The following is a 25,377-nucleotide window of genomic DNA, read 5'->3' on the forward strand; positions in this document are numbered from 1 at the left end:
CACACAGAGATTGCTCACTTATTATTTGTTAGATGAATGAATAAGGGGAATGGGAGCATTTTTGTCTATTATGAAGCACAAAATGCATGTGGACATTTGTTAGTTTTTATATAATAAACATAGATAATAAAATACATATTCATAAGTTAGACCAGTTAGACCATGTTTTTATGACCACTATGAAAAAAGACTGGCATAGATCTTGCATTCCGGAAGCTTCCACCTCAAGAATACAATTAGGGATAGGAAGACTGGAAACTATCTAATGATCTGCAAATGATAACTGAAAAACACATTAGCCAAAGTTCCTGAGGGTTTATGTCTGGCAGGTGAGAGGCTTCCTATGGGAGGGAAGAGATACTAAGTGTTGGTGTCTGTGAAAAGATTTAGTTCCATGAAATAATGTGAAGGCAATGATGATAAGATTATTGTTGATTTTTCTTTCTTCCTTTTATAAACCAGAATGTTAGTGCATAAATTATAAGTCAATACAATTTAGAGTATCTTATAAATAAATTCCACTTTCCTTCTCTTGAAATTAACAATGTTCTTCTCTCTGGGTATTGAACATGCTGGCAGATACCCAAGGCATACTCAACACTCTTGCTGAAAATATCTAGTTTCAACTTCTCCTTTACCCCTTCCATCTCAAGACAGAACTGCATTGGTTCCCAAATCTGTATATTCATGTTGTATTTATTGTTTTAAAAATTGATAAAGTATGAATAGAAAAAAAAAGAATTATTTTGATGAAAACTAAGTAGAGCCTTTGGAATCACTGGATAAGGGTGATTTGCCTTTTTTTTCCCCCTGTTGAAATAGGCGTGGGGTATGCAACCATAGAAGATTTGGATAAGGTTGTGGAGATCTAGATACATTCTGCACTCAGATTGCTTTAGGTGTCTTCAAGTTATCCCATAATTTAAGGAAACAGAAACTTAAATATTTGCTTTTAGGCAAGTTATTTCTATACAAAGAAAACACTGGATGTACATCAAAATATTAGCAAACAACAACTGTTCTGATTAATGGACTAACTCAAGTTCTGACTCACATGAGAAAAAAAGTGCTTCCATGGAGCTGAATGCAGTCTGTTTTTCTGCTATTTTGGAAGTAAAATCAGCCATCAGAATGGAGAAACTGAGACTCTCATTCAACTTTGTATTTGCAGCTGCTAAATCCAGTGTTCATTTCTTAGTCCTTTCCATATTTGAACTTAAGCTTTTGAAACAGTCAATTTCCTCCTCCTCTTTGTTTTCTTCACTTTGTTCACAGGAACCACTCCTTTTGTTCACTTCCTACCCGGATGCTTCCTCCAGTTTAATCTATTTTTTTCGTGGTTCCTCTTCATCTTTTCTTACCCAGGGCTTAATTTTTAGACATCACCTCTTCTCTGTCTAAGGCTTAGTCCCTTGGTGGTCTTGTCTGGTCTCATGACTATAAATATTATCTAAACACTGATGACTTCCACATTTACAACTCCAGCCTAGACTGCTCATGGGAACTCTGGATTTGTATATCCATCTAGCTGCTCACTTACTGCCTCCATTTGGATATTTACTAAGCATTTCAACCTTAGCATATTAAAAATCTCACATTTCTTCCTCCTCCCCACACTGCTTTACCATAGTTTCCATCTCGGTAGCAATTCCATCCATCCATTTAGTCAGCCCAAAAAGCTTGGAGCTGTCTTTTACTTCTCTCCTTTACATCCCAGTTTGAACTATTAATGATCTGGTCAGCTTTACTTCAAAAGTAATGCCAAATTCAATCTCTTATCACCACGTGCCCCTCATTCAATTCACCATCATCTTGAGACTGTACTTGTGCAAGGCTATCTAAGTCTCTTTCTTCTCCTCTGGATCCCTTACCATCTATTCTTAACAAAGCAGCTTGAGTATTAATAAAAAAGGGGAAATCATAAAATATCTTCTTTTAAGATTGTTGTCAAGACTAAATAAAAAAAAAAATAGAAGAGTATCTGTGAACGGCAAGCCATAAATTTTCTCTGTTGTTGTTTTAGGACATAGTTTTACCAAGTTTTCCATTACTCCCATGAATCTTAAATAGCCAACTTCTCCCCTGCATCCATAAATATGTTCATGTCTCCAAAAACGTTTCCTTGAACGTGCATCCATCCTCAGCCTCCTGATCCAACTCTGGCCCCTTTTAACCAACGAGCTCATTTCATCACTAATGTACTCTCCCGGTACTGCTTCCTCATCTGGCATTCTATGTCTTTCTTTTCAACTCTTGAATGAACGGTCTCCAACTATATACTGATGCTATAATAAACAAATCCACCCCAGTGTTCTCTGCTTTTGTGAGTGTAGACCATACTTTACCTCAATATCTCATCCAGTGATTTCTCTCTTACTCTCAGGTAACACATTTAATGCACATATCTTTAGGTCTTAGCTGTTAGTGGTTGTGAGGATTTTGATTCCCAAGCATGTCCCACTTCTCTATGATTACACTGAATCATAGTGATCAAGCCATTGGCCTTTAATACCACCTATTCCTCAAAGATTTCCAATTCATATATCTAGCTCAGATGTTTCCCTTAGCTTTAGAGTGCCTGAATATACTCCTCAAAATCAAAATGATCAAAAGAAGGACATCTAGCAGCATTGTTTACAATTTAAAAAATGGAAATAATCTAAAGGCATGAACAGAAGTGGGGATAAATTGTAGTATGGTCAGTCAATATACTGTTATACATCAGGGAAGAGGAATAAACACTACTTACACAAATAAATTTGGATGAATCTCAATAGTAACAATAAGATAGAGTGAAAGAATTATCACAGAATGCTATATGTTATATAAAAATTAAGCATCTTATCATATGAGAATATATCCACAAGTGGTAGAACTGTGAAGAGAAAGGAGGAGGATTATTCTGGATAGTGGGATGGGTTTGGAAAGAAGAATGCAGGTGGCATCAATATTAGAAGTAACATTCTCTATGTCGATAGCTCACAAATATTCATTTTCTTACGGTTCATAACTTGCTTATATATTTTACATATTCTTTTTATTTTTTACATAACAATCTTATAAAAAAGCCAAAACTAGATTTATATTATCCCCAAAGAGTTTTTTTTTCTCCCTCCGTCCCTCCCCCCTTCCTTCCTCCCCCTTTCTTTCTTTCTTTCTTTCTTTCTTTCTTTCTTTCTTTCTTTCTTTCTTTCCTTTCTCTTTCTCTTCTCTCTTGGCTTATGTCAACATCATTCATCTATTTGCTCCAGTTAGAAAATTTAACCACATTTTAAAATTTCGTTTTGTTTGTCACACTTAGTTATAAACATGTTATCATGTCCCATCATCAATTTGATTTTACACAGACTTAATCATCAAATCTAACTTTGGTCTCTATTCCCAGGATAGCTGTCATACTCAAGTTTAGGAAACCATCAAATGCGCTCCTTGTCTCCTTAATGTCTGGCCTCCAAACACAGATTTGATTATTGTTTTTCTGGTCAGAATCTTAGCCAGGTTTCCAAACTTCACAGTCTGACCTGAGTTACATGCATACCCCATCTTCTATGAATTCATAGCTATTTATTTATCTAACTCTTAAACCCCATGATCTGCCATTCTTCAAAGCATGGACCCTCATACTTTTATAGACCCTCATAACTCATGCCTCTTCTTGGCATGCCCATTTGCATAACATCTTCTGGTCATTTAAGGCTCTGAATAAATATTATCACTGGCTACCTATATACATTCATCATTCACCTTCCTGGTTCCCATTGTTTTATGCATGTTTGTATTATAGCACTTTTATTATTGTGCAAGTTTACTCAGTTATGATGGTTTTCTGCCACCTTAACTGGACCATTAGCTCCTTGAAGACAGAGAGATTGTCTTATTTGTCTTATTCATCATTATGTGTTCCAATCTGGATGTATGGCATAATTACCTTCCACCTTCAATGTATGGCTTAAGTTCAAGATTCTGTAACTCTAATTCATGGAGTTGCTTGATGGCACAGAATAAATGTTTACATCTTCTTAAGTGTTCTTCCAAAAACCTAACTATATATAAACCTTATATTTGTAGAAAATAGTTATGGTATTTATGGTATCACTAGTACCACACTTAAAAATATTATGAAGGTTTATTTTTTTTATAAACAAAAGTATGCACACATTGGTGAGAAAGATTATGGGGACAAAGAAAAAAAACAAAACATATTCAGTGCCTATGTGGTAGCAACTAGGCAAGGCTCTTCTACACAATTTTATTTAATCCTTTCAACAACTCTTAATTGTGGATATTACACTTTTTGTTTAATGGTGGTGTTAATGAGGCTCAGGGCCCTTAACTATCTTGGCTCAGGTCATAGAGTGAGTTACTGTTTATAAGTTAGGTTAGTCTGGGTTCTGCTGCAGTAAAAAGCAAACCCCAAATATTGCAGTCTTAAAACAATGAGCATTTCTTCTTAACTTATTCTTTACAACCCATGCTGATTAATAGTTCTCCGCTTGCCACCATCACCCTGGGATCTAGGCTGACAGACCAGGCCCATCTCAAATGTTGCCAGATACCACTGTTCAGGGGCACCTGGGTAGCTCAGTTGGTTAAGCAGCTGCCTTCAGCTCAGGTAATGATCCCAGGGTTCTGAGAATGAGTCCTGCATTGGGCTCCTTGCTAAGCAGCCATTCCCTCTGCTTGTGTGCTTGCTATCTCTTTCTCTCTCTTTCTGACAAATAAATAAGATCCTTAAAAAAGAGGGGAAAAAAAAGATGCCACTGCTCACATTTCATCAGCCAAAGCCCCACCTGGCCAAACCTAACTCCAAGAGGCCAAAGAAGTATGATGCTAACATTTTTCCCAGAAGGAGGAAAGCAAGAATCATTTGGGAAAAAATACTAATGACCATTCCAGATATGAAACTAAAAATTAAAGCCACATCTGCCTAATTTCTAAATGTATCCCTCTTTCTAGCACAGCAACCATTTTATTTTTTTTTCTTTATTTGTGATTAAATTACATTTTACAAAGAAACCTAATATATAGTCCTTGAGGAAGGAATATGGGATCTCTGCTTCAGTGATTCTCTAGTGTCAGCATCCATCAGGATCACTTCTAAATTCTAGGACTCCACATTCAAAATTAGAATCTTCTTGCAGGGGGAGGGGAAGGAGCCTGTATTTGGAGCAAGCTCCCAGGTATATGGATTGTTAGTGGGGAGCCATACACTGAAGGAAAACTGCTCTAACTCTAAGGTTTCAAACCCCCACCAACTAATTCTAAATTATCTTGCTGCTTATTACATGTGTTTCCTTCCTGAGGATTCTTCAGTGCAAAGTACAACACATGCTTCTTATGAACATATGATCCTCTTAGAGTCTTTTCTAAAGCAGAGTTACTGCCTCTCCTGAATTTCTTTGGGTATGGGAGAGGACAGAGCTTAATGAATAACACATTTCATCCCTGGACTACCTGGAAGGATCTCTGCGTAAGGCAGTAGAAACTTTCAGATGATTCATTTTAGAGTCACTGATCAAAAAGTACAGCTAATGGAAACAGGTGAGCTCAGGTGATTGATAACTTTCAAGGGACAATGAACAAAATCCCTATCACTAGGAAAGAGGCTGAGTAATGAAACCAAGTACCAGGCAGGCAGAGAAACCTTTCTCTTCCCTTAGGCTTTAACATAAATTCAGCTGTAGTCTCCTGCAAGCCTCAGACTAGACGTTACCATGTCTAAATGGATTCTACAACGTTGGCATCATGTTTCTGGGTCTGAGCTGATAGTGCCTTGTGGTGTTGGTGAATGAGGCAGGCAAGGAATGAAACTGACAGGGCCAGGAAAACATCAAAAGTCCCTCAGAAACACAGTGAAGGGGAAGAAAGTCAGCCTTCATCAGACAGAAAGGAGGCGATTCTCACAGAGCTCCTGCATGTATGTCCCTCCGAGGGAGTGTTTTGTTTCACTTGGCTCCCTGTGCCAATCAAAATGCCCCCTTGGCAGTGGATAAAATAAAATAAAGAAGGCAGAAATAAATGCCAAAACAAATTCATGCACAGAATGACCTTCCAAATGCTGCAAGGCCCAGCTAAGCTGTCCTCTACCAAAATGAACTGAAAGGGCAAAGGAAAAAAAATCTATAATTTAACTTCAGCTAGAAAAATCTTTAAAATGAGCTGAGGTACTAAAATATTTGCAATATCTTCTTTCTGATGGTGACCGAACATTCGGTGAATGCCTGATAATGTGCCAGATATTTTATATATGTTTTCTCCTATTATTTTATAATAGCATTGTGAGATGGATGTCATTGCCTCTAGTTCATGTTTGAAGAAATAAACCAGAGGTTAAGTAAATTGCCCAAGGTCACACTGGAAAGAAGGAGTGAGTCTGAGATTTTTTTTTTTTACTATAAAATTCATCACATTTTTTCCCACACAAGATAACCCCTCATATTTGTATCAGAATAAGAAAACTCTGCTCCATACTTCAAAAATGTCAATGTTCTTCTCTGCCCTTTGTTTGATGGCAAGAAAAGTACCCCATCCAAATGGTTAGCTTGCTATGAAATGGCTGAAGACAAATGTTGTAAAAGCATACAGATACATGTTGTATACCTGTAGTTTAAGTAAGATATAAGAACCTTGGTTCACAAAGCCAGACTCCAGGACTAGTGATCTAGACCTGTGATCTTCAGAAATATTCAGGAGAACTGAGAATTCCCTTCACTCTGCTTGAGTGCTTACCAGCAAGGACAATACAGCTGAGGGACACTGGCCAATGCATACAAGGAACTTTACATAATCCCAATAGGCAAAGCCATAAAGAGTCCAAGGGCAACTAGAAAAAGGAAAGCCTACTGTCACCAGACCTATTGGATCATGTCAGCCTTGGAGAAAGAACTCAATAGTTCTCTCATTGTTCCAGCATGAAACCTTGGCAGAAATCCACCCAGAGATGAGAGATTGCCCACATAGCCTTGCTTGGCCCCATAGGTTCAGATGGGACTAATCACTAGCACCGGCCATGGTAAGATTGTAACTGACAATCCAGTAGGTCTCTCTTCACAAGATGCCTCATTCTCTCCATTGCATTGATAAAGAAATGTATACCCCTCCTCCAGCCCACAAAACAAAAGTCAAGAACAGAGCAAGCAACTTAAAGAGTGAGCTAACTCAGAAGACTCTAACAATAATAGTCATTAGACAAAAAAAAAAAAAAAAAAAAAAAAAAGGAAAAGTGCACAGGTTCAGGAGTCAGACACACCTGAGTTGTCATCTAAATTTTGCAATTAACTAACTGAGTGACCTTGGACAAGCTACTTACACTCTCTGAACCTCACAGGGTCACTGTGAAAAACAAACATAAGTTTTTGAAGGGAAGCGAAGGAAGTAGAGTGGCCAAGAATACAGTCTTGGGAGTAAAATGGACTGGAGTCCAGCTCCACAATTGAGCATCCATGTGATGTTGTGCCAGGTGATGTAGTTTACTTCCTAAGCCTCAGTTCCCTCATCTTGGAAAATTGGGCTGATATACATACTTTGGGTTAGAGGTACACAGAGCAACATCAAAGGAGCTTAAAAACAGCTCTAGTTGAAAAAGTAAGAAAAAGCTATAAGATTATTATTCATATATTACACATTATATAAGAATGCAGTCACACAAAACACACACAGAGTTACAATAGAATGGCTTCCTATGGGATGTGGAGGAATGGGAATGGGATTTGGGAATAAAAAAGGAGAAATCAATTATTCCAAAATGAAAAGGATTCTTATATAGATAAGTAATAAAAACAGTGCCATATGCATATTAAATGGTGCAACTAATTCAGGACTCTAAAACAGAGGTCTTCACAAACCAACAATAAAATTAGGGGTAATAATTGGGTGTGTATCTCCAGGAGGTGGTGAGGGATTAAGTATGGAAAAATTTGGGAAGGGTTTAGAATATTATTTGCCACTTGTCCCATGATGGTAATGATGGTAATGGTTTTGTTAAGATCCCTAAATGTGTAGTAGCATTCCCTCCTGTTTTCCCACTATGAAGCTTGGATGGTTTTTGAGGGACAAGCCCAAGTACTTTTTTTTTTTTTTTTTTTTTTTTTGGAGAATCAGGTTATTGTCAAGAATATCTACAAAGGCGGGAGTCTACCTTCCCAAATTCACCCTTCTTTTTGCAAAGAATGCAAGCAGAAAACTTTCTGATATAACATAGAAGACTAGAATCTGGCCTGTAAAAATATGAAGCTGATATTAGCTGAAAGCGAATTAGGCAGAGTTGATCATTTTTCATCTTTGATATTCAAAATGACTTGGCCAGGTTACATTTATTTATGTCTCAGACTATTAAGGGGGCACAGTGGTCTTGTACCATCTAATCCTTTATTAAACCAAAATTAAAAATAATTTCTGGATTCCATTATTAATATCCTCCTTCTGTGAAAAGTATCTCCCTCAGCAGACCCTATTGACATTCAGTCTAGACACTGCTGGAAGAACTCACTTCATGAATATCAATAAATGTGTTGCATAGAAATGGGAGGATATAAAATTATTTCTGAGCATTTGACAGTTGACAAAATGTTAGTATAATAATTAAAAGTGCAGACTGTTTAAATGTTAGGTAGGTGTTCCTTGTGCAGCAGTGCACATTGGTCAAATGAGGACAGCCTCTTTGTTAGAAGCCAGCTTAGGGAAGGAATTTAACCTTACCTTCAGTTCCTTTTGGTCTATGCATTCAGTGAATCCTACATAGAAAGAGAGGAAAGCGCATCTTTTCAAAATGCCTTTGGCAGCTCAGGTTATGCTATGTAGGGGAAAAAAATCCAAAAGTATATTTATATAATTTCTTGCCTTCATCTTCTTTCTCCCCCAACAACAGATACATTTAAATACTAATGGATTAATTAGAGGGCAAAAGAAGTCTGGTCTGGTGCTATTCTCCCCTTCATGTCCACTATCCGCCCTACCCCTCACCCAAGGCCCCCTCCCATCCTGATACTCTTATTTAACTTTTCTGGGTAGGAATCTGGACTTCACTAATTTTTAAAAGTTCACCAATTCTTCCTAATGTACAGTCAGGGCTGATACTTGATTAACTAAAGCAATGGTTTTCAAACTTGAGTGGATAGAAGGTTTGCCTGGCATGCTTACAAAAAATATAGATTTCTAAGATGCACTCCCTGGGGATCTGGGTAGTTCTTAGGTAGGACAGAGGAATCTGCATTTTAGCAAACACTCAGGGATTCTGATTCAGGTGGTCCAAGGAATGCATATTGGGAAACCTGCACTGGTTGTATTTTTCATTTTCAGCCTTCACAAGTTCTTCACCTCAGCTGTTGAAGAAATGCAGATTAAAGGGCAGGACTATACTCTGTTGCCCTCAATCAAGATACTTTAAATGAAGCCAAGTACATTTTGCTGATAACATTTGCAGGACCCAGCCCAAAAGAACACAGGAAAAGAGATGTAATATTTACCAAGTAGTTACTATGCTCCAGGCATTTTACAAATGCTCTCTAATTTAAGCCTCAAAGCATACAGGTAGAAAGAGGTCATATATCTTTCTTGGACACTACTGCTGAAGAAAGCAGAGCTGGAATTCATCTTATGTTCTCTCTAAGTCCAAGGATCCTGGGAATGGAGGGCAATGGGTCAGGGGTTGGGGCATCTAACTACTAGTCTCTAATTCTGATTCTTCCTCCTTCCTCTATATTATGAAGTAAGCACCCAAACACTCTCAGTTTCTGTATCAGCATCTGGCCAGTTTGGGAAAGGGGCAGGGTGGGGTAGGGTAGGGAGGGGTGGGGAGGTGGCATCTACCTCTTCCTGCTTCAGTAAGATCATGTGCAGGTGAAGATGCATGAGGTTGTGCACGTGAAAGCACTTGAGATTTGTTGAAGGAAAACCATTATGCATATGAGTAAGATTTAGTGTATATAAAGAAAAATACTAATATTGCTGGATACCCTATGCAATTTGTTCATCTGTCCATGCATCCATTTATCAAACATGATGTCAACACTTAGTGTTTACAGAACCCAGAAGATCAGAAGGGTACAGACTCTCTACAGACAAAATATTTTCAGTTTAGTGACAGGAGGAAGAAGTAAAGTAGATGGAAGGGAATGAAAAATAGAGAAGAGGGATTGAGGAAAGTAGGAGTAAGGAGAAGAGGAGACAGAATATGGGTCAAGGAGAGTTGGGCAGGACTTTTAGTTTCCATAATGTTTTACACTTTACAAAATGCTTTAATATGTAGAGGAGTCACCTTGAAGAATATCTTTAAAAGATAGCCCTGGACCCCTACCCCCAGAAATTCTAAGTCAGTAGATCTGGGCTGACTGAGATTGCCACCTGTAGGGTAGAAGGCAGCTCATGGACAGACCATGCTTTGAGTGGTACTGATTTAACTCTCAGTACAACACTAGGAGGTAGGTAAGTCTGGTGTTACAACCCCAATTTAACCTTCCCATTTAAAACAAAGGAGGAAGAAGAAGAGGAAGAGGGAGTCAGAGAAGGAGATGAATGAGGAGGAGGAAGAACAGAATGAGGACAAGAAGAAGAAGAAATTGAAATTCAGAGCAGTTAGGGATCTGATTTAAGCCCCAAAGCCACCAGGACTTTGTGATGCCAAGTCTTATGCTCTTCTCTATATGAATGGTTTAGGTTCAACAGTCTTTGAGGTTGTGCATGGAGAACTCTGAATGACTATTGCTTTCAAAGTGGAGAGACTTACCATGGGTACAAATATTGTCTTAATGGATTGTAAGGGATTTCCTTTAACCAAATTCTTTGAGTAGTCCCAGCAAGATACACTCTATTTCTTTTCCTTGAAGAGTCAACATCCCACAGCAGGAGAACGAGATACCAGAAGGCCTCATTGTAAAGATTGGTGAGGTATATAAACTCCTTCTAGTTAACTTTTAACCACCTCTTGGAACTGTAGCAAAGCTTTGTAGCAAAGCTTCAAATCAGGCAACGTGATGCCCCCAGTTTTGTTTTTCTTTTTCAACATTTTGTAGCAATTTGAGGTCTCTTTTGATTCCATACAATTTTAAGATTGTTTGCTCCTGCTCTTTGAAAAATGGCAGTGGAATTTTCATTGGAATGGCACTAAAAGTATAGATTCTCTAGGCAATATAGACATTTTAACAATGTTTATTCTTCTGACCCATGAGCATGGAATGGTCTTCCCATCAAAAAGGAGAATTTCTGATCAATATCCCTGATGAATATGGATGCTAAGATTCTCAACAAGATCCTAGCTAATAGGACCCAACAGTACATTAAAAATATTATCCACCATGACAAGGTGGGATTTATCCCTCGGTTGCAAGGGTGGTTCAACATTCACAAATTAATCAGTGTGTTAGAACAAATCAATAAGAGAAGAGAGAAGAAACACATGGTCCTCTCAATTGATGCAGAAAAAGCATTTGACAAAATCCAGCATCTGTTCCTGATTAAAACACTTCAAGGTATAGGGTTAGAGGAAACAATCCTGAACTTCATAAAATCTGTCTATGAAAAATGCACAGCGAATATCATCCTCAATGGAAAAAAATGCTGACAGCCTTCCCTTTGAGATCAGGAACACGACAAGGATGCTCACTTTCACCACTTTTGTTTAATATAGTATTAGAAGTCTTAGCAACAGCATGCAGACAAAAAGAGAAATAAAAGGTATTCAAATTGGCAATGAAGAAGTCAAACTCTGTCTCCTCTCAGATGATATGATACTTGAGATGGAAAATCCAAAAGACTCCACCCCAAAACTACTAGAACTCACTCAGCAATTCAGAAATGTGGCAGGGTATAAATAAAATCAATGTATGGAAATCAGCTGCTTTCTTATACACTACAGAGAGGGAAATTAGAGAATCAGTTCCATTTACTATAGCACCAAGAGTCATAAGACACCTGGGAATAAACCTAAGCAAAAAGGTAAAGGATCTGTACTCGAGGAACTATAGAACACTCATGAAAGAAGTTGAAGAAGACACAAAAAGATGGAAGACCATTCCATATTAACTTTAAATATACATATACATACATAGGGATATATGTTTGTATAGATATATATGTGTACACAATGTACACATAGCTGTACACATGTTCACACACACTCCACACACACACACACACACACACACACACACACACACACACACAAACTCCCGCAAGACTTAATGACACACAATATTCAGGATGACACTTTTTGGCTCCAGAACTTTTTAAGTCACCAACAATGATTCACTTGTGCAGCTATAGTTGAGCACCTGGTTGACATCACGTTTAAATAAATAGGCCTATATTCCCACAGTAAGGTGCAAAATTTAAAATCCAAGCATTTCAACTTCAGTGGTTATCCACTTATTTTCTTCCCCCTAAAACTTGACAATATCATTATGGAATCCCAATAGTGATAGTGAGCTCACTGTTTCAAATGGAGATTGGGAAGCAAGCCATTTTAGGAGCACTTCTCAGACTAGTTTGAACCCTGTGCCCTGTCCCCAAAAACAGATCTATTAAAGACTCCCAAAGGGGCATATGCCCTGCTTAGTAATTGTTCTTACAGAGAAATTCACTTAATTCCACTTTTGCTTTTGGTGACTTTAATTAAATAAAAACTTCTTATGCTACAAAAAAAAAAAAAAAAAAACAATCCCAATGAACTTCGACAATAAATGGAGAAGCTGAATCTTAGCAAATGATTCTGCCTTTCTGCTGATGACCTTAGCCTCCACTTGGTCTTTAGCCATAACGGGTGATTATTTATATGTAGCTTAATAAGTTAACCATAGTTAAGTGCTTCAAGAACTCATCAGTTTGGCATTAAAGGACAATTACCCATCATCACTGGATTCCCAGGGAAGCTGAGTCATATACCTGACCCTGAGCAGGGGAAATTAGGCAAGGGCAGAGTATTTTTTTGTTTTTTTTTAAGATTTTATTTATTTGTAAGAAGTAAGAAGACAACAGGCAGTGAGAGAGCATGAGACCATGCTCTCATGAGAGGGGAGGGGAGGTCAGAGGAAGAGGGGAGGTCAGAGGGAGAAGCAGACTTCCCATGGTGCTGGGATCCTGAAGTGGGACTCAATCCCAGGACTCCGGGATCATGATCTGAGCTGAAGGCAGTCACTTAACCAACTGAGCCACCCGGGCACCCCAAGGGCAGAGTGTATGGCGAAAGCCTCACCAACACACAGCACGGTCTGCCCAGCTACTGAAGCTCACAAAGCCCATGCGGAGTAGCTCAGTGGAAAGAGGAGTGAGGTGAAACATTGATATAAATCTTTTTTAGGCCAATCTCACCTGAGCCACGTGAGCTCCCATAACAGCCTGGATCTGCTTCACCTGTGATTGGCTCCATTTGTTTTACAGGAAACCTTCCTTTTTGAAAGGGAGCTGCTAAGCTTTTCAGTGCCCGGAGCAGAACATGTTAGTGCCTTGATTCCAAGGGTGTGGATCACATAAATCTGAAGTAGTTCTGGTTTCGGTGGGAATACTGAAACCTTTCTCAGCTGACGCATCTATGAATTTAAAAAGCGTGACAGCTTTGAACCATTGTCAAAAGCTGCATGGAGCCTCATTTCTGGAAGGGGTGTTCCATTTTCTGTGATTTATCTTGGAAGCATCTCCTTAAATCTTTCCTCTGTTCCCTCCACCTACTTTATCACCACTCCTCTTTTGGCTCTGCCAGGATAGGTTAAAATACCAGGAATGCGGAGACTGAAAATAATTTAGGGACTCTATCATTACACTGTTTTAGCAAAAACATGAAATTTCAATGTTTTGTCAAGAGCTTGTTTTTGAAAGATTTCTATGTCTATCAACATATACACACATCTCATCATTATTATTTTTTTAGTTGCTGTTTCTGTTTGCTTGTTTTTACAATAGGAATTTGCAAGCTTGAGAAAGAAATCTTGTCACTATAAGTGACTGGAGATTTTTCCGAGTTCCCTATTGGCAAAAAGTATATTGTTGAAGGGCAGTACTATCTTTCATAGGCCCAGCTGAGTGAATTTTCAACTTATCATGGTGGTGTCACTGAAGAAAGCACTGATGTTTTATGTTTATGCATTCATTCATGCGTTTAGCAAATTTACATTTGGGGTTCTCTGTCTAGGGGATAAAAAGAGTAAAGACCAAAAGTAGTGAAACCTACTTTTAAGACTCATGAAATTGTGAAGAAGGTAAGAACTCTGTATATGTTCCCAGGGAGAAGAATTCAGATGCCGCAAAAAAAGTACAGACAAATGCTCTGAGAATCGGCAGGAGGGAAACATTGTGAGAAGTAAGAAGACAACAGGCAGAGCTTTGAAATGCAATGAAAAGAGAAAGATCCTGAATTTGTAAAGGAGAGGAGGCAATGGGTGAAAAATTGTTAGGTTGAGGAGTAGAGCTGAGGTATCAGTTGCTGTTGGTGACCTTAAGTTTATAATAATGCCCATCTGCTCAGCTATGTAATTTATTCTCATTACTCCCAGAATGTAGAGACAAGGCTGAAAAACTCCGTAGAGATTCATCTATAGATAGGGTGAATGCCACTGAAGTTCAAAGCAAAGGAAAGGCAGAAGTGTTGTTGAAAAGATAAAGTATAGAGTCTAATACAAAGAAAAAAAAATTGAGGTGGGATGTGGGTCAATAAACATCTTTCAATTAGAGGATTATAGTAAATATGGTATGTCTAAAGATGAACTGGAGAGGCAGAATGTGGATGGTCCATTCTAAAAAGGTACATTCTGCCAGATGCAGTAGGTATAAGGGGTAGGTGACAGGAGAGGAAACTCACCTGAAGGAGGGCCTTACTTTGTCAGTGACCAAGGAAAACTTCAATTTAGGGGAGAGTAGGCTTTGTGGGATCAGATGATTGATAAAGATAATGAGACTCTATAATGGATGGATGAGTATTCTATACTCTTAGATCCAGTTCAGCTCTGGAAAGGAGACCTAGCAGTTCTGGCATTGACTTCAGTTTCTTTTTTTCCAATCCTTGGATGAGAGATGTCCAGTGGAAGGTGCACAGGAAGATAACTTAGAAACAGTGTGCAATCCACTCCTCAGGATACGTGGATAAGACAGGCAGAATAATTTTCCCCACCTCAAAAATGTTCACATCCTAACTCCCATCAAAGCTGTAAATATTTTAACGTACATAGAAAAAGGGCCTTTGCACAGTAGGTTAAATTAAGGATGTTGAGATGGGAAGATTATCCTGGATTATTCATGTGGGCTCAATGAAATCTTCAACAATCCTTACAAGAAGGAAGCAGGATGTCAGAGTGGCTTTGAAGCCAGAGGAAGAACTCATGAGCTAAGGAATGCAGACAGCTTCCAGGCTCTCTAAGAGGCAAGGGAATGGATTCTTCCTGTGAGTCTCCAGAAAGAATTTCATTTTGATTTTAGCCCAGAAAGACTCATTTGGGACTTCTAACCTCAAGGACTATAAGATAATAAATTTATGTTCATTTAAGTCACTGAGCTGTGGTAATATTTTTATAGCGGAGGTAGGAAAATAATGTACTAGGTTTGAGTGAAATGTTGGAAACATATTCTGAGGTAGCAGATGTCTATATTAACTGGAGCCAGACTAGACATAGATGACAGGGAGCCTATCACTGGAAGTACCAAGTAGGTTAGACACAGAGGCAGTTGTAGCAGTAAGAGAAATGATGGGGGAGACAGGGATAAAATATAAATAATTACCTCAAAGAGATGCCTGAGGAGAGAATGGAGAAAATGCTTTTGCACAATAGCCTGGAATATAATAAGTATTTAATATATGGTTTAAAAAGGGTTTGTTACAGTGTTGATTTTCCTACAGTCAAAGCAATCCCTTGGAGGGTACAGACCTCAGAGAACACATTGTTTGGTCCTCCCTGAAGACAGTTCTCTATAGGTAAAATTGGATTATTGAATATCAGAGAAAGCCTTGAAGTGGGGGAAATAACGTGTGTATGAACAGGAATGGTAGAAGGAAGGAGAACAAATGATATGCAGCCTTGCCATCTTGGTCCTACCTGTTTGCTGGGTTGACTGTGCCTACAAGAGCTTCAGGAATCATTAGTACCAGCTGACATGCCACTGCATTCCACCTCTGACTGCCTCCCTCTCTGAGTCATTGCCCAGTCTTTTGCCCGGCAGTAATGCCTGAGATCTCTTTGAGATAGGTCCTAGTGCTTACTCATCTCTATATCGCCATCACCTAGTTCAATGCCCAGAAAATAGCAAGTACCCAGTTAATTTCCATTAAGTGAATGAACAAAGAAACAGGGTAGTTCTCTTAAAAAATTTAAAGACAATATTGCAGTGAGAGGCTATTACAAGGCAGTGAGTAATCCTGTGCCCAGGTTCATGGTCCAGATGAATGGTTTCCAAAAGCTGCTCTATACCAATCTACCAACTGATGTCAGACCAGTAAAGATGCTTGGTTCCCACCCTGTTGATTATGATTCAGTAGGTCCAGGGTAGGGCGTATGCATGCATTTCTTTAACAAACTCAGCAGGGATTCTGCTTTTCAGGCAGGCCTGTGAACCTTTGGTCTGACCTCAAAGAAGATAGAGATCATTATAGATTAGGATGATCAGAAGTAGTTTGAGAAGTTAAGATCTCAACTGAACCTTCAAACATGGGCAAGTTTGGGTAGATAAAGAGAAGAGAAAGAACATCCCATCAAAGATACAGAGGGACACACACTGTCAAAAATGGTATTCTGTATCATTTGGCCTTCCATTACAATCCTTCCATAAACACCCTTTAGAAATGTGTCACTTACTGCTGCATAATAAGTCACCTCAAAACATACTATCTTAGGTAACAGACATTATATATAATCTTTCCATTTCTGAGGGTCAAGAAATCAGGAGCAGCATGACTGTGCTTTCTAGAATTGGGGTGTACTAGGAGGTTGTTTTCAGATGGTGGCTGGAGCTAAGGGCATCTCAAAGGATTCTTTAGTCTGATACTTGGGTTGGAAAGACTCAAAAGTGGGGCCCTCTGGGCATCTTTCTCTACCTGTGCTGTCTGTCTACTGGTCACTGTAGCATGGTGGATTCAGATAGCTGGGCTTCTTTTATGGTGATCTGGGACTCCAAAAGTATGTGTTCTAGGAGAGTGCCCAGATAGGAAGATAAAGAGAAAGAGGGAAGGAAGAGCTGAATAGTAGTATACATGTAAAAATCAACATGCATGGAGAAGAAAAGATGAATAGTAGATGGACAAGTGGCTTAGGACCTTTGAAAGTGCTTATTTTAACTGTAGCCAAACATCAAGAGGTTATCAAGTATTCCATCCAGTTATCCAGTAATCTATATTACTGATCAGCAATAGAGATTGTATTTGCCCATAGAAGAATCATCATAAAAGATACTAACATCAAAAAGTACGATTTAGGGGCGCCTGGGTGGCTCAGTGGGTTAAAAAGTATGATTTAGGGGCACCTGGGTGGCTCAGGGGGTTAAGCCTCTGCCTTCAGCTCAGGTCATGATCTCAGGGTCCTGGGATCAAGCCCCGCATCGGGCTCTCTGCTCAGCGGGGAACCCGCTTCCTCCTCTCTCTCTGCCTGCCTCTCTGCCTACTTGTGATCTCTGTCTGTCAAATAAATAAATAAAATCTTTAAAAAAAAAGTACGATTTAAAATGGACTTATCACAAGGATACACAATAAATCCTTCCATTTTTAAATCAGGTTTCAATAGTCACTGAAGGCCAGGGAGCATATTTATAAACAGATTACCTTGGTAGAGTTGACAGATCTCTATAATTTGAAGCAAAAGCCTTGAGTCCCATGGCTACTACCTGAAAAACCTTGTGATCTTGGGCAAAACCCTAACCTCCTTCCTAATCTATCTATTTCTCCACTTTCATCTCCTTTTATATCTTTCTCAAGCTTTTCAGTCCAACTTTTTGGATTACTCTCTATTTCCCAAAATCATGACACTCCCTCATGCCTCTCTGCTTATGCTCATGGTTGTCCTTCTGCTTGAGACATTGTCCTTCTCTACTTCTCCCTGTGTCTAGCGGGTGTCACCCCTGCCTTTCACTGCCCTGCATGTACATGTATCATTGCCCAGGTCTTGTTTTTCACTCCTGGACTGAGAGTCCTTAAGGGCAAATATCTCTCTTAATTAGTTTTGCCATGTCTCCAATGAGCATAATGTCTGACACAGAATGGTCATCCATAAATATGTATTTTATTTAAGTGACTAAAGCAATGTATATAGACAAGAAGGAAGGAATTATTTTTAAAAATGTGGACAGTCCATTTTTTGGCTTGATTAGACATTGACACTGATTGGACTTCAGAAGTCATTAGCAAAATTAGCTTTTCATGACCATCACATTTCAAGATGGAAAAATAAATGAAAATAATAAACTTATTGTGTCTTGGACAACGCATTGAATGCCTTTGCCTTGTGAATCTGTTGTCTTTTTTCTCTCTGAGAATCCTATGCAAAGATGAAGGTAAGGTTGGGAAGCCCCAGAGTTTATCTCTATATCAAAGTGCATAACCTTTTTCAACTTTTGGCTACTAGGTATTGCACATAACTTCTTCTGTTCTGGAAAGATGTCACACCCCTACTGGACTGAGGCTGCCTCAAATAAAGGTGAATGGCAATTCGCCCCTCATCTCACTGGTACAGCCCACCTCACTGGGATAGGGGCAAGTAGTACTGGGGGCCTGGCCCTGTCTCTTTCCCACTCCAGCAGGATGTTGAGCTAGAATGTGGTGGTGGCCACACATAATTTTTTGTGTGCCTGCTGCTGCCATTCCCTAGCAAGCTGATTTCACTTTTCTGGTTTCAGTTTCTTCATCCATCATGTGATAATTATGACCTTACCATGCTCAGCTCAAAAACTGGGAAGTGTTGTGAAGATCAAGATATACTTAGCAAAGCCATCAAGCCTGCTTTCTAATATCTAATAGGTGCTCACAGATGTTATCTTCTCTTCCCTTCTCCCACTTGATCCTTTTCAGAAAATAGCTTTCTAGCCATCCCTGATATAAAGGTCATTTCTGGCTTTCTTTTTCTGCTTAGTAAGGACAGGGTAGGGCTCTGGTATCTGGTGTGTATGTCTCTGGCTTGCATACCCAGGCACACCCAGCCACAGGGCTTTGTTGCTTTAACCTCTAGTTATGTAATAGGTAGGTGTAGGACCCTGGATTTATTTCCACAAGGGCCTGTTTCAAAATCCCTGCTGATTGCTCTAGGCTCTGAGTGTGTGTATGAAAGAGAGAGGCCCACACATGTTTTTCGCTTGAAGCACCAGGCCTGAATTAGGTCATGCAATCATTGCATTTTTCTCCATTTCAAAAGCTGCTGCTATGACAGCAGGTTAGGGCCACAGAGAATAAAGCAAGAACAGCTAGTTGCTTAACTCTGGTCTGTATTTACACATACATGTTGGCAGGGAAATGGTGACTCATTCCCTTTGCTGGAATACAATGAGTAGGACAGCCCCTAATGACTTTATTTCAAAGGCTACTTTCCCCCACCTTCAGATAAATCCTCTACAGCTGAATTTAATCTCTGGAAGTGTGGGGCATGTTGGGAACCTGTTCTGACACCTAGGGCACCATTGGGTAACATTTATGTAGTACATACATGGCATCCAAGGAACCCTCCCAAAACCTGTGGGAGGTAAAATAAATAATACTTGGTGATTCAAAGATTGGTGTTAGTGTCCCAATGAAAGTTACTACCTACTGTGTGCCAGGTGCTTTGTCTACATTTTCTCTAAACCACATGTCAACCCTACTCATTTTGTAACTGATGCTTAAGCTGGTTATGTAGTTTCTCCAAGGTGGTAAGGTTAATAGCAACAAAGTTGGGACTCAAATTCAGGTACATCCAGTGCCAGAGCCCATACACTTTGTACTGTATCATACTGCCTTTCTAGAGTCAACATTGGGTGTTTTGCTGCTCTACCACCCATCTCACTAGAGCAGCCACTGGGAAGGGACCTACTGAGACTGTTGGTTATAGTGCCACGCACTCCTCTCTCTGCCACTTGCAGACTGCATTCTAGTACTCTGAATTTCAGTCAAGTCAGATTTGTCCAGAAATCAGCTTAAATAAAATCAATTTAAAAATGCTCCCTATAAAAATTTGTTTCCTTGATTACTCTTCCTAATGTCTGGTTATGTCTCTCTTTGATTCTGGAAGTTACTCAGAAAAACTTCTAGTATAACCTTTTCTTTCTTTTTCTCTTTCTTTCTTTTTCTTTAACTTAAAACAGACTAAGACAGTTTCTTTCTATGCAACCACAGACCCTAATAGATGGAAATAACTGTGAAGAATTCAGATAAGAACTGGTTGAACGCAGCACATTCACATCTTAAGATAGGGTGATGGGTATTGAGGAGGACAGATGCTATGATTAGCACTGGATATTATACTTCACTAATGAATCATTGAATGCTGCATCAAGGACTAATGTACAGTACAGTGGCTAGCCGAACATAATAAATTTCAAATAAAAATAGATAGGAGCTCTTACTCTTACTCTTAGCTTACTCACAGCAAGCATTAGAATCACTTAGAGAGCTTCATCATGCTGATAGCTGGACCCAATCCCAATACCTGATTAGTAGGTCTGAAATAAGGCCTGAGAATATGCATTTATAAGATGTTCCTGGATGATGCTGGCTCTGATGGTCCACAGCCACACTTTGAGAACCACTGCCTTAAAAGCAGTTCAAAGGTGTAACTATGCCTTCCATAACATCAGCTCCTCTAAAAGCCATCAGTAAATACTTAAGTTCAGAGTTGAATGGCTAGAACTCACAATCTATTTTCAAACTTACACATCCCTGGTTTCTTTGTATATTTTGTCTTTTTGTAAAAGGCGAGACCCAAAGCTTTTTAATTACATAAGATTTTTTTAATTAATAAGCTTTAGTATTAGAACAATATTTGGTCACAAAAAAATTAAACAGAAAGTATAGAAAGTTCATGGATTGGAGGAATAAACACTGTTAAAATGTCTATACTGCCTAGAGCAATCTATACTTTCAATGCCATCCTGATTAAAATTCCACTGGCATTTTTAAAAGAGCTGGAACAAACAATCCTAATATTTGTATGGAACCAAAAGAGACCCCAAATTGCTAAAAAAATGTTGAAAAAGAAATACAAAACTGGGGACATCATGTCACCTGATTTCAAGCTTTACTACAAAGCTATGATCACCAAGACAGCATGGTACTGGCACAAAAATAGACACTTGGACCAGTGGAACAGAGTAGGGAGCACAGATATTGACCCACAACTCTACAGTCAAATAATCTTCAACAAAGCAGGAAAAAATATCCAGTGGAAAAAAAGACAGTCTTTTCAATAAATGGTGCTGGGAAAATTGGATAGCTATGTATAGAAGAAAAAAACTCGACCATTCTCTTAAACCATACACAAAAATAAACTCAAAATGGATAAAAGACCTCAATGTGAGGTAGGAATCCTAGAGGAGAACATAGGCAATAACCTCTTTGATATCAGCCACAGCAACTTTTTTTAAGATATGTCTCCAAAGGTGATCAGGGAGGAGGAGTCAAGATGGCGGAGAAGTAGCAGTCTGAGACTACTTCAGCTAGCAGGAGATCAGCTAGATAGCTTATCTAAAGATTGCAAACACCTGCAAATCCATCAGCAGATCGAAGAGAAGAAGAACAGCAATTCTGGAAACAGAAAAAAAAAAACACTTTCTGAAAGGTAGGACTGGCAGAGAAGTGAATCCAAAGTGACGGGAAGATAGACCCCAGGGGGAGGGGCCGGCTCCTGGCAAGCGCTGGAGAAACGGAGCACAAAATCGGGACTTTTAAAAGTCTGTTCTGCTGAGGGACATCGCTCCAGAGGCTAAACAGGGGTGAAGCCCACGCGGGATCAGCGTGGCCTCAGGTCCCACAGGGTCACAGAAGGATCGGGGTGTCTGAGTGTCGCAGAGCTTGCGGGTATTGGAAGCGGAAAGCCGGCTACAGAGACAGAGCCGACAGTAAGCTCACAGCTCGGGGTTACCTTGAACCGGTCGCAGGCTCGGTGAGCTCGGAGCGCAGCCGGAGGTCAGGCAGATGGGAGTAACTAGGCGCTGTTCTCTGAGGGCGCACTGAGGAGTGGGGCCCCGGGCTCTTGGCTCCTCCGGGCCGGAGACCAGGAACCACCATTTGTATTCCCATCCTCCGGAACTCTACGGAAAGCACTCAGGGAACAGAAGCTCCTGAAAGCAAACCCAAGCGGATTACTCACCCCGGCCCCTGGTAAGGGTGGTGCAATTCTGCCTGGGGCAAAGACACTTGAGAATCACTACACCAGGCCCCTCCCCCAAAAGATCAACAAGAAATCCAGCCAAGACCAAGTTCACCTACCAAGGAGTGCGGTTTCAATACCAAGGAGAGCAGCAGAATTCCAGAGGAGGAGAAAGCAAAGCAGAACTGATGGCTTTCTCCCTGTGATATTTTAGTCTTGCAGTTAACTTAGCTTTTTTTCTTTTTTATTTTTTTCTCTTCTGATAAATATTTTTTTTTCTTTTACCCTTTTCTTATTTAATGTTTTTAACTAGTTTATCTAATATATATATATATTTTTTTCGTTTTTATATTTTTTAAATTCTTTTTTTCTTTTTTTTTTTTCCTTTCTTACTTTTTGAACCTCTTTTTATCCCCTTTCTCCCCCCCTCACGATTTGGGATCTCTTCTGATTTGGTTAAAGCATATTTTCCTGGGGTTATTGCCACCCTTTTAATATTTTACTTGCTTCTTCATATAATATTATCTGGACAAAATGACAAGGCAGAAAAATTCACCACAAAAAAAAGAACAAGAGGCAGTACCGAAGGCTAGGGACCTAATCAATACAGACATTGGTAATATGTCAGATCTAGAGTTCAGAATGACAATTCTCAAGGTTCTAGCTGGGCTGGAGAAAGGCATGGAAGATATTAGAGAAACCCTCTCGGGAGATATAAAAGCCCTTTCTGGAGAGATAAAAGAACTAAAATCTAAACAAGTTGAAATAAAAAAAGCTATTAATGAGGTGCAATCAAAAATGGAGGCTCTCACTGCTAGGATAAATGAGGCAGAAGAAAGAATTAGTGATATAGAAGACCAAATGACAGAGAATAAAGAAGCTGAGCAAAAGAAGGACAAACAGCTACTGGACCATGAGGGGAGAATTCGAGAGGTAAGTGACACCATAAGAGGAAACAACATTAGAATAATCGGGATTCCAGAAGAAGAATAAAGAGAGAGGGGAGCAGAAGGTATACTGGAGAGAATTATTGGGGAGAATTTCCCCAATATGGCAAAGGGAATGAGCATCAAAATTCAGGAGGTTCAGAGAACACCCCTCAAAATCAATAAGAATAGTCCCACACCCCGTCACCTAATAGTAAAATTTACAAGTCTTAGTGACAAAGAGAAAATCCTGAAAGCAGCCCAGGAAAGAAGTCTGTAACATACAATGGTAAAAATATTAGATTGGTAGCTGACTTATCCACAGAGACTGGCAGGCCAGAAAGAGCTGGCATGATATTTTCAGAGCACTAAATGAGAAAAACATGCAGCCAAGAATACTATATCCAGCTAGGCTATCATTGAAAATAGAAGGAGAGATTAAAAGCTTCCAGGACAAACAACAACTGAAAGAATTTGCAAACACCAAACCACCTCTACAGGAAATCTTGAAAGGGGTCCTCTAAGCAAAGAGAGAGCCTGCAAGTGGTAGATTAGTAAGGAACAGAGACAATATACAGTAACAGTCAACTTACAGGCAATAAAATGGCACTAAATTCATATCTCTCAATAGTTACCCTGAATGTTAATGGGCTAAATGCCCCAATCAAAAGACACAGGGTATCAGAATGGATAAAAAATCAAAACCCATCTATATGTTGCCTCCAAGAAACTCATTTTAAGCTGAAGACACCTCCAGATTTAAAGTGAGGGGGTGGAAAAGAATTTACCATGCTCATGGACATCAGAAGAAAGCAGGAGTGGCAATCCTTATATCAGATCAATTAGATTTTAAGCCAAAGACTATAATAAGAGATGAGGAACGACACTATATCATACTCAAAGGGTCTGTCCAACAAGAAGATCTAACAATTTTAAATGTCTATGCCCCCAACTTGGGAGCAGCCAAATATACAAATCAATTAATAACAAAATCAAAGAAACACATTAACAATAATACAATAATAGTAGGGGACTTTAACACTCCCCTCACAGAAATGGACAGATCATCCAAGCAAAAGACCAACAAGGAAATAAAGGCCTTAAACGGCACACTGGACCAGATGGACATCACAGATATATTCAAAACATTTCATCCCAAAGCAACAGAATACACATTCTTCTCTAGTGCACATGGAACATTCTCCAGAATAGATCACATCCTCGGTCCTAAGTCAGGACTCAACCGGTATCAAAAGATTGGGATCATTCCCTGCATATTTTCAGACCACAATGCTCTGAAGCTAGAACTCAACCACAAGAGGAAGTTTGGAAAGAACCCAAATACATGGAGACTAAACAGCATCCTTCTAAAGAATGAATGGGTTAACTGGGAAATTAAAGAAGAATTGAAAAAAATCATGGAAACAAATGATAATGAAAATAAACAGTTCAAAATCTGTGGGACACAACAAAGGCAGTCCTGAGAGGAACCAGCCTTTCTCAAGAAACAAGAAAGGTCTCAGGTACACAACCTAACCCTACACCTAAAGGAGCTGGAGAAAGAACAAGAAAGAAACCCTAAGCCCAGCAGGAGAAGAGAAATCATAAAGATCAGAGCAGAAATCAATGAAATGGAAACCAAAAAAACAATAGAACAAATCAACGAAACTAGGAGCTGGTTCTTTAAAAGAGTTAATAAAATTGATAAACGCCTGGCCAGACTTATCAAAAAGAAAAGAGAAAGGACCCAAATAAATGAAATCATAAATGAAAGAGGAGAGATCACAACTAACACCAAAGAAATACAAACTATTATAAGAACATACTATGAGCAACTCGATGCCAACAAATTTGACAATCTGGAAGAAATGGATGCATTCCTAGAAACATATAAACTACCATAACTGAACCAGGAAGAAATAGAAAGCCTGAAAAGACCCATAACCAGTAAGGAGATTGAAACAGTCATTAAAAATCTCCAAACAAACAAAAGCCCAGGGCCAGACGGCTTCCCGGGGGAATTCTACCAAACATTTAAAGAAGAACTAATACCTATTCTCCTGAAACTGTTCCAAAAAATAGAAATGGAAAGAAAACTTCCAAACTCATTTTAAGAGGCCAGCATCACTTTGATCCCCAAACCAGACAAGGATCCCATCAAAAAAGAGAGCTATAGACCAATATCCTTGATGAACACAGATGCGAAAATTCTCATC

General features: G+C 39.2%; 1 long non-coding RNA gene across 6 annotated transcripts in view; it reads right to left on the minus strand.

Annotated features, from left to right (window-relative positions):
• Positions 1-25,377, minus strand: part of LOC309859196 — a 606,625-nt gene that overhangs the window by 200,376 nt on the left and 380,872 nt on the right. For all 6 annotated transcript variants that reach the window (XR_014308603.1, XR_014308604.1, XR_014308605.1 and 3 more), the window contains one exon: positions 8,698-8,732. This is a non-coding gene — a long non-coding RNA (uncharacterized lncRNA). The remainder of the gene's footprint in view (positions 1-8,697; positions 8,733-25,377) is intronic.

Source organism: Mustela nivalis (assembly GCF_964662115.1).
Source record: "Mustela nivalis genome assembly, chromosome: 2".
Taxonomy (NCBI): domain Eukaryota; kingdom Metazoa; phylum Chordata; class Mammalia; order Carnivora; family Mustelidae; genus Mustela; species Mustela nivalis.